Genomic DNA, 14,453 nt, shown 5'->3' with positions numbered 1-14,453 from the left:
AAGACAAGGTTGCCCACTCTCACCACTATTATTCAACACAGTTTTGGAAGTTTTAGCCACAGCAGTCAGAGAAGAAAAAGAAATAAAAGGAATCCAAATAGGAAAAGAAGAAGTAAAACTGTCACTGTTTGCAGTTGACATGATACTATACATAGAGAATCCTAAAGATGCCACCAGAAAACTACTAGAGCCAGTCAATTAATTTGGTAAAGTTGCAGGATACAAAATTAATGCACAGAAATCTCTTGCATTCCTACACACTAACAATGAAAGATCAGAAAGAGAAATTGAGGAAACAATCCCATTCACCACTGCAAAAAAAAAGAATAAAATACCTAGGAATAGACCTACCTAAGGAGGTAAAAGACCTGTACTCAGAAAATTATAAGACACTGATGAAAGAAATCAAAGATGACACAAACAGATGGAGAGATATACTATGTTCTTGGACTGGAAGAATCAATATTGTGAGAATGACTATACTACCCAAAGCAATCTACAGATTCAATGCAATCCCTATCAACTCACCAATGGCATTTTTTACAGAACTAGAACAAAAAATCTTAAAATTTGTATGGAGACACAAAAGACCCCGAATAGCCAAAGCAGTCTTGAGGGAAAAACACGGAGTTGGAGGAATCAGACTCCCTGACTTCAGACTATATTACAAAGCTACAGTAATGAAGACAATATGGTACTGGCACAAAACAGAAACATAGATCAATGGAACAAGACAGAAAGCCCAGAGATAAACCCATGCACCTATGGTCAACTAACCGATGACAAAGGATGCAATGATATACAATAGAGAAAAGACAGTACCTCCAATAAGTGGTGCTGGGAAATCTGGACAGCTATATGGAAAAGAATGAAATTAGAACACTCCCTAACACCATACACAAAAATAAACTCAAAATGGATTAGAGACCTAAATGTAAGACTGGACACTATAAAACTCTTAGAGGAAAACATAGGAAGAACACTCTGACATAAATCACAACAAGATCTTTTTTGATCCACCTCATAGAGTAATGGAAATAAAAACAAAAATAAACAAATGGGGCCTAATGAAACTTAAAAGCTTTTGCAAAGCAAAGCAAACTATTAAGAAGATGAAAAGACAACCCTCAGAATGGGAGAAAATATTTACAAATGAATCAACAGACAAAGGATTAATCTCCAAAATATATAAACAGCTCAGGCAGCTCAATATTAAAAAAACAAACAACCCATTCCAAAAATGGGTAGAAGACCTAAATAGACATTCCTCTAAAGAAGACATACAGATGGCCAAGAGGCACATGAAAAGATGCTCAACATCACTAATTATCAGAGAAATTCAAATCAAAACTACAATGAGGTATCACCTCACACCAGTCAGAATGGGCATCATCAGAAAATCTACAAACAACAAATGCTGGAGAGGGTGTGGAGAAAAGGGAACCCTCTTGCACTGTTGGTGGGAAATGTAAATTAATACAGCCACTATGGAGAACAGTATGGTGGTTCCTTAGAAAACTAAAAATAGAATTACCATTGCTTTGGATTACCAGCAATCCCACTACTGGGCATATACCCAGAGAAAACCATAATTCAAAAAGACACATGCACCCCAATGTTCACTGCAGCACTACTGACAATAGCCAGGTCATGGAAGCAACCTAAGTGCCCACTGAGAGACCAATGGATAAAGAAGATGCAGTACATATATACAATGGAATATTACTCAGCCATAAAAAGGAACAAAATTGGGTCATTTATAGAGACGTAGATGGACCTAGAGACTGTCATACAGAGTGAAGTAAGTCAGAAAGAGAAAACCAAATATTATATATTAATGCATACATGTGGAATCTAGAAAAATGGTACAGATGAACCGGTTTGCAAGGCAGAAATAGAGACATAGATGTAGAGAACAAACGTATGGACACCAAGGCGGGGAGGGTGGTGGTGTGATGAATTGGGAGATCAGGATTTACATATATACACTAATATGTATAAAATAGATAACTAATAAGAACCTGCTCTATAAAAAAAATAATAAAATAAAATTCAAGAAAAAATACAGTGAAAAGGCAACCCACAGAACAGGAGAAAATATTTGCAAGTCATATATATGATAAGGACTTAATATTCAGAATATATAAGGAATTCCTACAAGTCAATAACAATAAAACAAGCTGGTTAAAAAGTGGGTAAAGAACTTGAATAGACATTTCCCTAAAGAAGATTTATAAACGGCCAATAAGCATGTGAAAAGGTTCTCAATGACACTTATCATTAGGAAAATGGAAATCAAAACCACAATGAGAAACCACTTTACACCCATTAGGATGGTTAATATTAAAAAAACAAACAAAAGATAAAAAGTGTTGGGAAGGTTTTGGAGAAAGTGGAAACCTCATGCACTGCTGGTAGGAATATAAAACGCCCCAGCCACTATGGAAAACAATATGGTGGCATCTCAAGAAAAAATATTAGATGACCCAGCAATTCCACATTTGAGTACCTGATCAAAAGAACTGAAAGTAGAGATTCACAGAGACATTCGTACACCCATGTTCTTAGCAGCATTATCCTCAAAAGACAAAAGGTGGAAGCAATCCAAGTATGTTTTGACACATTAGTGGATAAATACATGTGGTATGTACATACAATGGATTATCACTCAGCCTTAAAAACGAAGGAAATTCTAACATATGCCACAACACGGATGAATTGTGAATACATTATGCTGAGTGAAAAAAGCCAGTCACAAAAAGACAAACGCTGTGTGAAACCACTAATATGAGAAACCTGGAGTAGTCAAATCATAGAGACAGAAAGTAGAATGGTGGTTAACTAGGGCTGCAGGACGTGTCGTTCTTGTTCAGTGGGTACAGGGTTTCAGTTCTTTAAGATGAAAAAAATTCTGAAGATGAATGGTGATGGTGGTTGCACAGCAGTGTGAATGTATTTATGCAACTGAACTGTACACTTAAACAGTTAAAATGATAAATTTTATGTTTGTATATTTTATCACCATGTTTAAAAATTAAATAAAATTTTTAAAAATTCAACATTCATTTATCATAAAACTTTCAATAAATTATAAATAGAAGGGAATTTCCACAACTTTATAAAGGACAACCATGAAAACCACAGTCATGCTTAATGGTGAAAGGCTGAACGCTTTCCTCTTAAGATGAGGAAACAGGCTAGGTGTCTACTCTCACAGCATGTATTCAACACTGTAGTGAAGTTTTAGCCGGTTCAATTAAGCAAGAAAAAAAAGTTAAAGGCATACAGATGGGGAAGTAAATATTAAAACATGACTATCTATGTACAAAATCCTAAAGAATCTATGTAGAGCTAGTAAGTATTACAAGGTCCCAGGATACTAAGTCAATTTTAAAAAGTATATTTCTATCAACTGGCCACCAAAGACTAGAAAATGATATAAATTATAAGCATCCCAAAACATGAAATACTTGGTATAAATTTTACATGAGCAAGAAATGTATACTATAAATTATAAAATACCAATGAGAGACATTAAAGACTTAAATGGACAGCTATACTATGCTTACAAATTGGAACACTCAATACTGAATATTCAGTTGTCCCCAAATTGATCCATAGATTCCAATCAAAATCATTTCACACATTTTTGAAGAAATTGACAATAAATATGGCTAATTGAATAACTGGATATCAATTTAGAAGAAAACAAACCTCTACCCTTACCTCACATCTATATAAAAAGTTAACTCAAAATAGATCATGTATCTAAATGTGAAGGCTAACACTATAAAACTTTTGGAAGAAAACACAGAAGACCTTTATAAACTTGGTATATGCAAAAATTTCACACACAGAAGTCTGAATCATAAGAGAAAAAATTGACAAACATAAATTTGAGCAAAATTTAAAACTTATGCGCTCTAAAGTATACTATTAAGAAAATGAAAATGCAAGCCACAAATGGAGTGAATACTTTCTCTAAGAAAAGACAAAGGAGCACTATCTGTAATACTTAAAAAAGCACTCTTACACTTTAGTAAGAAAGCAATTTTTTTTAAATGAGGAAGATATTTGAATAGACACTTTACAAACGAAAATAGAAGTACATAAAAGTTGCTTTAACATTAAATCATCAGGAAAATTCATATTAAAATCACAAAAAGAGACAGCCATGAGAATGACTAAAACAAAAATAGACTAAAAATACTAAGCGTTGGTGACTATGTGGAGGTACTGGAACTCTCATACATTGTTGCTGAGAATGTAAACCACTTGGCAGTTTCTTACAACATTAAGCATATACTTATTACACAATCCAACAATTCCAAACCTAAGCATTTATCCAACAGAAATAAAAACATATGACTACACAAAACCTGTACAGGTATGTTCATAGCAACTTATTCATAGTACTCAAAAATTAGAAACAATCTAAATCAATATCAACAGATAAATGGATAAACAAATTGGTATATCAATACTAGGAAATATACTCCTTAATAATAAAAAGGAATCAACTACTCAGATAAGCTACAACATGGATAAATCTCAACAACATTATGCTGAATGAAAGAAGCCAGACAAAAAAGAGTATACTATTATACTCTGTTTAAATGAAATTACAGAAAAGAAAAAGCTAATCTGTGGTGACAGAAAACAGATCAGAGTTGACTAAGACCAGGATTGAGAGAGTGACTGACTATAAAAGCGCAACAGAGAACATTCTGTGATGAAAGAAATGTTTTATTCCTTGATTACAATGGTGGTTATAAGGACATATACACATTAAAACTACCCAACTGTACACTTTAAAAGGGTAAATTTTATTCTACATAAAATTTGCCTCAATAAAGTTGATTTTTAAAAAATAATATTGCAACCACAATAATACATTAGCATAATTATATGTAATAAAAGTAACAAATTAAAAGAAACATTAAAAGGAGAAACCCACCTAGATCCCACTTTCCTAACAAAGCCTTTTCATTTCTGTGTTCCCTCCTGATCTTAGTGAATGCATAAGTACTTTGCACAGCTGTTATCATTTTGTATAAACAATTTTGCATTCAACTTTTTTACATATTTACATTACACACATTCTTCACATTCTTTCATAGGCTATATAAAATGACAATATAATATTTTATCAAGTAGATATAATTTGGTTATTTACTAATGCCTAGACATTTTGGTTACTTCTCACTCTTTCCGATCATAAAAATTATTATAATGAACATCATGTATTAAGATCCTTTCTTAATTTGAATATTGCTTGGGATAAACTCCCAGGAACTATGGCTAACTTTTTTTTCTTTTTCTTTTTCATTTTAGAAGTTATAGTAGAGGGCTAGGGCTACTGTAAAAAAGTACCACAAACTGAGTAGCTTAAAATCACAAAAATTGGGACTTCCCTTGTGGCACAGTGGTTAAAAATCCGCCTACCAATGCAGGGGACATGGGTTCGATCCCTGGTTCGGGAAGATCCCACATGCAGCAGGGCAGCTAAGCCCGTGTGCCACAACTACTGAGCCTGCGTTCTAGAGCCTGTGAGCCACAACTACTGAGCCTGACAGCCACAACTACTGAAGCTTGTGTGCCTAGAGCCCATGATCTGCAACAAGAGAAGCCACCACAATGAGAAGCCCACACACCACAACAAATGAGTAGCACCCCCCCCCGCCACAACTAGAGAAAGCCCGCACGCAGCAATGAAGACCCAACACAGACAAAAAATAAATAAAATTAAAATAAATAAACTTAAAAAAAAAAATCACTCCTTGGCTCATAGAGAATCACCCCAATCTCCAACTTCTTCTTCACCTGACATTCTCCCTGTGTGCCTGTCTCTGTGTCCAAATTTTCCCTCTTTATAAGGACACAAGTCATATTGGATTAGGGGCTCACCCTACTCCAGATGACCTCATCTTAACTAATTACATCTGCAATGATCCTACTTGCAAATAAGGTCACATTCTAAGGTACTGGGATTTAGAACTTTAACACATGAATTTGGGGGGAACACAATTCAACCCAAAACAAAATTTATACTTGTTATTAAAAACTCAAAAGGCAGAAAAATATACAATGAAAAGGTGAAGGCCCTTCTCAGTCTCTGAGAACCAAGCCTTTCTAGAGAAGTAATCACTATCAGCACCTTAATTTTTCTAACATTTGAATAACACCTTGGCCTGCCATAAACAGCAACTGGAGCTGTTGATGTACCACAGACTAAATCTAGTATGGCAATTTTTATTCACTATAAATGGTAGAGGGGTAGTCTCTGAACACCAAACATTGAAACTTTTTTTCCCCCTCACTTGTAAGATCTCTGCAGGGTCCCTGGGGCATCTCAGGATCATAGAATCACATATTCCAGAGCTAAAAAGGCAGGAATAGTATGATTTATGCTTAGCTGGTAGCACTATATTTTGTGAATGGCTTTAGAGTCACACCTAGATCCAAAATGGCCTGCCACTTACTCGCTAGTAAATTACTTCTCTAAATCTAAGTCTTCTCATCTATAAAACAGGGTAATAATACCTGCCTTCATGGAGTTGTGAATATTTATTGAGATAATGCATCTAAGGTACATACTAAGCACTCAATTAACAATAACACTATTAATTTAAAAAATTAAAACATTTAAAAATTGTGAAAAAAATAACATAAGATTCACCATCTTAACCATTTTAAATGTACAGTTCAGTAGTGTTAAGTATATTCACATTGTTGTGAATAACAGATCTCCAGAACTTTTCTTCTTGCAAAACTGAAACTCTATGCCCTTTAAACAAACCCCCATATCTCTCTCCCCCCGCCCCTGTACTTTGTTTCTATGAGTTTGACTACTTTAGATACTTCATGTAATTGGAATCATATAGTATTTGTTATCCTTTTTTTAAGACAAGGAAATGAGGGTATGTGATTCATAAAAGGTCTCACTAGCAGAGCCAGAACAGATTTGGATTTTCTGATTCTTAAAAGAGTGACTCATTTGAGGTCATTTTTTAGTTCCAGTTGAACTATGAAAGCCTTCTGATAGCCAGAATTTTTATAAGTACTGCTATGTCTACCATAGAGTAAAGGACTATTTTAAACCACAAACTTTTAAAAGATCTGGAAATCAATATTTATGGGTTTAAATATGCCTGGTTCTTTTGCCATGCTGCTAATTTATAGAAACTCCAATGTTGTCAATATTAAACAGAACCAGATCTGATAGGAACAACAGTCAGTAAACTAAGACAAAGTAGACAATCTCTAGGTCAAAAAGAAGAAGCCAGTTATAGTTACCAGCTTACAATGCCTGGGTGCTGGGAGGGATGTCAGTCCCCTAAAGAAATACACATGTAGTTTGGGAAACAAATGACCTCAAAACAGATGTAGAGATCATGCTGCCACATGTAGTACAGATATCCACACAGCCCCTCACCAGTGGCTATTCAAATGCCTCCCACTACAGACATTACTGTTTAAATTTGCTCTTCACAGGGACTTATCCCTAAACAGCCCAAGGAGCACCAGCCAGACAATTTAGATTGAAACACAGTGAGCCCATATCTTAGAAACATATATTTTATCTGTAACCCACAGACCTAAAAATTCCAGTCACTCCAGACTAAGGTTGGGGCACAATAAGAGAATTGGGGGGAGGGGTGTGGAATGAGGAGAGAGCTGGGAGTTAGAGAAGGGGATCTGGTTAATGTTCTATTTACTAAGCCAACTCAATTAAAGTTATAGTTTAATGGAAAAGCCAACATGATCATAAAAAAAAATAAAACAAAATAAACAGAAAACATAAAACAGGTCATCCGGAGAACATCACTAAACATCTCAAACATCCTGTTCCTAATTGGCAATAAATGCCTTGATCTGGCCTATTTGAGCAGTGGCAACTTACTAAGAAACAATCTGATACGACTTAGAGTTAAAATGAGCAGAACTCCATCTAAATGAAATCAAAAACAGAAAAACCTAGCCAAAACACAAATGGTATCTCATTTTGCCCCTTCAGAGGAAGCAAATTTTCAATCTGGGAAGTTTAATAATAAGTTCAGTGTATTTCAACTCCCTCAAAACACACACATTACAAAAAACATTCACAATTAGACTTCATATATGCAATGAACTGCTGATCACATCAAATGAACTTAAAATACTTGGGAATGAGAATTACAGTGATTTTCCATTTTCCAGAGCCCTGAAAAATCCTAAATATCATATTTATACTGCAAAACTATGAAATGTTGAAAAAACTTCATCAGACTAAATAAAAACATGATATTTAGTAAGGCAGATGCCATTTTGTGGATTTACTTAAGTATTTGCTGAATCCAGCCTACTACCAGACTCCACTGCCCAAACACAGTATGACGGACAGCTCTGGTGGTTTCCAAAACCCCAGGGAACATACATTAACAAAATTATAAAGAAGTTTTCCACACTTTCCCTTTCTCAGTGGCCTGTTCCCCGCCAGTTCTACTCAATAACAGACAGGAAGATAAATGGAAGAGGACTCAATTTGTATTATATTCCCTGCACTATGGTCCCAAGCATGTATAGGGGCAACAAAAAGCAGTGAGGAAGGCAGGAGAGAAGACAGGGTCTCTACATGACACTGTGCTGGAACATGACACAGAAGAGGAATATGGGACACTGGCTGGGATGACCTGATCTCCACCTCCTCACTCTTATATGTTCTTTCTTGGCTTATTTCAGGGATCCTGCCACCTCTGCCCCTTACATTTCTCAGTGAATGGTACTACCATCCACCATGATGCCCAAGTCAGAAACCTAGAAGTTCTCTCTTAGAGGGAAACATATTGCTTAGTCCTCGTATTTCCAGAGAAGATAGAATATCCACCCCACTCCCTAGGAGGGAAGCAGAGAAGGAATACTTTTGGTACATGTGATGGATGTTGTGATGTCACATCTATATCATCCTCAGCTGTCTCTACCTTGCCCAAGATCACACCCCCTTCCCAGAGGTGGCCACACCCCCATGACTGATAGAGAGGTATAAAGGCCCAGTCCTCTTTCCCAAAGCAGAAAAGCTCTGAATGGTCTCCCATCTTTGTCCCTGTAGGCACAGCAGAAGCTTCTGTTGAGACTACAGTGAAGCTAATCTTTTCCCTCTGCACAGTCCTGCCTCCTTCCTTTCCCTTCCACAACTGTCACTCCCCCAAACACTCCCTGCACACTAATCTCCATCTCAAAGTCAGATTTCCAGCGAGCCCAAACTATGACATCATCTCTCAATTCCCTCACTCTCTCCTCTCCAGGGAAAGAATTGGTCAATTTGCAAGAAGAAACTAAAAATGCCCAGCACCACACACTGCTCTCCCTGTGTCTTTCTGATTTACCTTACTTGAGAAAGGATGTGATCTGATCTACTGCTGCACCATGCTTAGCCAGGAAGGCTTACTCCCTGCCAGGCAGGCCTATGGTGGTTCATCTTAGCTGTGACTGGCTGATTTGTCTACCAGATCCAGAGGAGCCCAACTGAACCATAAGCTACATTCTTGAATCTGTTTTAACAGTTAAGGGACAGATGTTTTGATTTCCAACTGTCTACCTCTGATATCTTATATCTCAACTGGTTCCTGTCTCAGGACAAGACAGAGGTGTTCTTTATCAGTTCCTCCAAAGCTCAACATTATTCTTAACTGCTCTTCTTTCCTTTCCCTAACAACTAATCAGTACCAAGCCCTGCCCTAATACACTCTCAAGTGTATTTTCAACACTAAAGCTACTATCTTATTTATATTTACTGAGGGAATAAATATATTTATTTAGAAAAAATATACATTTATTTAGGAAATATTCCCTTTTTAGGAGTACTCATATTTTCCTGGCCATGCCCAACCTTCCGTGTGTTCATTCTCTTCTTTCCAAGTGGAAATCGCCTCCACCAATCACCACCACCAGATTTTACCATCTAAAACTGTACTCATTTATTTACTAATTCAGCAAACAATCATCAAATGCTTATGTGCCAGGCACTGTTCTAGGCTTTAGAACAAAGTCTCTGCTCTTATGGAACTTGAAACCAAGTTGGGAGGTAACAGGGAGACAACAAAAAAAATCAGTCTGTCAGGGGATGATCAGCACTAAGAAGAAAAATAGTTCAAAATAAGAAGAGCAAGTGCTTGAGACAGGATGAGAAGGAAGGCCTCTCAGATAAGATGATATTTGAGCTGTGGCCTAAAAAAGGTGTCAGAAGAACCATGTGACTCTCTGGGAAAGAGCTGTGGAGACGCTTGCATAAACTCCAGGGACGGGGTTGCTGGGTACACATGAAGAACAGCAAGGCCAGTATGGCTGGAGTGAAGTGAGAAAATGGGAGAGAAGATCAGAGAGGTCACCTGGGGCCAGGTCATGGAGGGACTCATAACCCAAATACACATTGCATTTCACTCTGAATAATATGGGAAACTGTCAAAAGGTTTTGAGCAGAGGCCCTTTTAAAAAGATCATTTGGACTGAGACTATAGGAGAGCAAGGGTGAAAGCAGGAAGACAGACGAGGTATACTGCAGGGGTCCTGATGAGAGGTGATGGTGGCTTGGATGGAGGCAGAAGCATTGAAGCTGGTGAGAAGTAGTCAGATCCTGGATATATTTCATAGATAGTATCAACAGATTTGTTGACAGACTGAAACGCAAGAGGAAAAGAACAGCCACAGATGATTCCAGAGTTTCTTAGTTGAGAAACAGGAAAGATGAAGGTTGCTTTTAACTGGATTAGGGAAGCCTGTAGGAGAAACAAGTTTTGGGGAAAAGATAGGAATTCATTTTGGACAGGTTCAGTATAAGATGCTCATGGACATCCAAGTGCAGATATCAGGCAGGCAGTTATGAGTCTGGGGCTCAGAGGAGAGGTTTGACCTAAAGATGTAAGCTTAGGACTTAGTGCGTATGCACACACATATATCTCCCCGTGCCCTCCCCCGGTACAACAATTTATCCCTCTTTCATGGCTCCTTCCATATTTGATCTGGAAACAGATTCATCTCAAAATAAAACAAAAAGTCTGATAATCTACAGTTTAGTAAAAAGAGAATGAACAAAATTCTGAATTAAAATTTACTTAATTTTAATCCATTCAGTAGTTTTAAATTTTGTGCCTGTTATAAGCTAGAAATACAATGCTAAACAAAACAGACACAACTCAATTATGTGGAATTTAACATCTGGTAAGCTGACAAATACTGCTTAAACAGTACTTCCTTAATTTTTTTTAGTAATAAAAAAAATTTTTTTAAGTATTCAATTCAGAAAAAAATAGAGACTTTTTCAAGGTCACATGAAGAAAATTCTGCCCTCTGTTGTCCCCAGCAGTCTGGAGGACAGCGAATGAGCTCTCCTTCACTGGTTACTACCAATGTCCCGCTCCAGAAAATGCAGACACAGTGCAATCACACATACTGCATGAACTTTGGGCCACTGGCCAGAGCAGGCCAGATGTCATGTAGCACAGAGTCTAAATGCTTTCCACACAAGGGAGTGGTTTTACAAGGTTAAGTCTGTTTTCATGGGTAAGAAGTCTGGAGAAGCACATATCTTGCTTTCTACATTGCATCTGGCCTACGGATGAATAAAAAACCATCATCTCCAGTGCAAAACTGTTTAACCTTAGTAGGAGAATTTTTTTGTTTAACTTTATACCATTTTAAAAATCTGACTTATTATATTCAATTTTAAGCCTGAACCTTTGAATTCTGCAAATTTTAACAAGTACTATTTTTAGAACATTAGTTTACCCTTATGCTTAATTTTTCTGAGATGGTCTACACTGCAATATTTTCAGAAAGTAAAAACCAAGTCCATAAAATATCTAAGTTATGTCAGTTTTCCAAAGGAGGTTGCAAAGAAGCTTTTTAAAAACAATGATTCATCAAATCAAGGTCACACTATATTTGAAAGTTTCAAATGTGGACAAAGAAAGAGGTATACGGCTCATGATTGACTTGAAGAAGAATTTTTATGGAGACGCAAATCAGAGAAAGGGACATTTTAAAAAGAAATTTATATTGGCCAGTCCTTTATTATATGGTAAGCTGTAACATGGGATAAAGGTTATCACATGCGGGCTAGTCTCTCTTTCAGCAAGATCTTGTGGTGACACTTTTTTGGTTTATGCCATTTCAGTCTGCTACTATGTAAATGAGTGTGAGGTGACAATTACATTACAATCTCACTTCAGGACTGTGCAAAACAGTGAAATGAACTAAGGCTAGGAAGGGCCCTAACCGCAACCCAGAGTTTTTCTGCCTATTACCCAATGCACAGGCAGGCAAATATATGGCTGTTAGCATGACCGACACCATTTTGGGCCCTTACAGTTTCTCCTATCCTTTCACTGACTCTACCCAGGACTGTACTGTGCAGTGAATCACTTCTCTGCTGTTAAGGGCTTTGTAGTTTGAACAGATACTGTTTAATAATCATTAGGACTAGGTGGATTCTAGTCCCCGAACAATGATGAAAGCCTTCCCTAACATATTCCCAGAGCCCACAACACTAGTTACTCATTCATAAATCTTGACTTTGGACTGTATATCCTGTTGCCAAGCACCTACCCCCACACCTTCGGTTAACTATAAAATTATCCCCATGTCCCCTCAGCAGAGTGGAGTGGGTCTGCGAATGCTTCCAGATCACTGTCCACCCATCCGGATCCCACCTGTGAGTAACTTACCCTATACTAAACGGATCCATTGATTCCATGGAGCTGTCTGCCTCGTTTTTCCATCTCAAGATGCATTCTCAGTTCAGTAGGCACTTTCACTCCCTCCATCTTCCAACAGTGAGACTCCTCCCGGGTCCCCTGGTGTACAGTGCTAGATCCCACAACTCCCACAGAGGCACTTTTGTTCACAGACAGTTGTCAAATTATAGACGCTATGGGGAGACTAAATTGAGGGAAGTCTTATGTCACCATGATGCTGCTGTCAGTCTTTTAAGGACACCTTCTTCAAAACATATCTTCCACAAAGAGTGGTAGTGGTAAAAACAACTATGAATCAAGTATGAATTAAAAGCAACTTTTAAGAAACTAAAAGTATTTCATTAAATTCACTGTTTATTCAGAGTATCCTTTGAATAAATAAGACTTTAACCCAGCTTTGTCCCTGAATTTCACCTTGCCTCTACTGTGTTTTACTAATCACCCCCAGGAAAATGGTATTTTCTCTTTTAAACTACCATTCAAATGTGGACAGAAATTCTTTCCCTAAGTTTTGATATCCCAGCCGCACCAGGCTAGCATTTTCAAATCCAAAATAGCAAAAAAAACAAATAACAATAGAAACTACCAATAACACAGACATCATCATGTTTCCAAAATATCAGTGTCTGTCCCTTGGCTGACCAATTCCTAGTGCAGTTGGGCTGCATCAAACCTGCTGTCTGTTTCTTCTGAGTCCCCTGCCTGTCTTACATCTTGCTGTACATACCACCATCATGTCTAATAATACTGGTTTTCTAAAAATGCAGAATGTTCTCTGTAGAATGCCCTGACAATGTTACACTAAAAATAACAAAATGTACAATTTGGGATTCACTCAAGAATCACTTTTTTTCCCTCCGAGTGCACAACATAATGATTCCGTATTTCTATACACGGTGAAATGATCACCACAGTAAGTCTAGTTACCATCCATCACCATACATAGTTACAATTTTTTTTCTCATGATAAGGACTTTTAAGATCTACTCTCTTAGCAACTTTCAAATATGCAATATAGTATTATTAACTATAGTCACCATACTATACATTACATCCCCATGACTTATTTTATAATTGGAGATTTGACCTTTTAACCATCTTCACCCTTTTACCAACTCCCCACAACCCCTCCCCTCTGGCAACCACAAATCTATCCTCTGTACCTATGAGCTTGGGCGTTTTTTTGCTTGGGTTTTTAGATTCCACACATAAGTGAGATCATACAGTACTTGTCTTTCTCTATCTGACTTATTTCCCTTGGCATAATGCCTTCAGGGTCCATCCATGTTTTTTTTCACAAATGGCAAGATTCCATTCTTTTTATGTATGAATAGTATTCCATTACATATATACACACCACATTTTCCATTCATCCATCAATGGACATTTTGGATGTTTCCATATCTGGGCTGTTGTAAATAATGCTGCGATAAATATGGGGATGTATATGTATTTTCAAGTTAGTTTCTTCATTTTCTTCAAATACCTAGAAGGAGAATTGTTGTGTCATATGCTAGTTCTAGTCGAAATTTTTTGAGGAACCTCGATACTGTATTCCATAGTGGCTGCACAAATTTACATTCCCACTAACAGTGGACAACGGTTCCCTTTTTCTATATCCTCAGTGACATTTGTTATTTGTAGACTTTTTGATAATAGCCATTCTGACAGGTGTGAGGTGATAATCTCATTATGGTTTTGACTTGAGTTTACCTGATGATT

The 14,453-nt window shown here is 37.1% G+C and overlaps 1 protein-coding gene across 4 annotated transcripts in view; it reads right to left on the bottom strand.

Annotated features, from left to right (window-relative positions):
- Positions 1-14,453, bottom strand: part of FANCC (FA complementation group C) — a 275,430-nt gene that overhangs the window by 136,378 nt on the left and 124,599 nt on the right. The gene's annotated exons all lie outside the window — the stretch shown is intronic.

This window comes from Balaenoptera borealis (assembly GCF_965194805.1).
Source record: "Balaenoptera borealis genome assembly, chromosome: 8".
Taxonomy (NCBI): domain Eukaryota; kingdom Metazoa; phylum Chordata; class Mammalia; order Artiodactyla; family Balaenopteridae; genus Balaenoptera; species Balaenoptera borealis.
The sequence above is the reverse complement of the archived record's forward strand: the minus strand, read 5'-3'. Positions and strand labels throughout refer to the sequence as shown.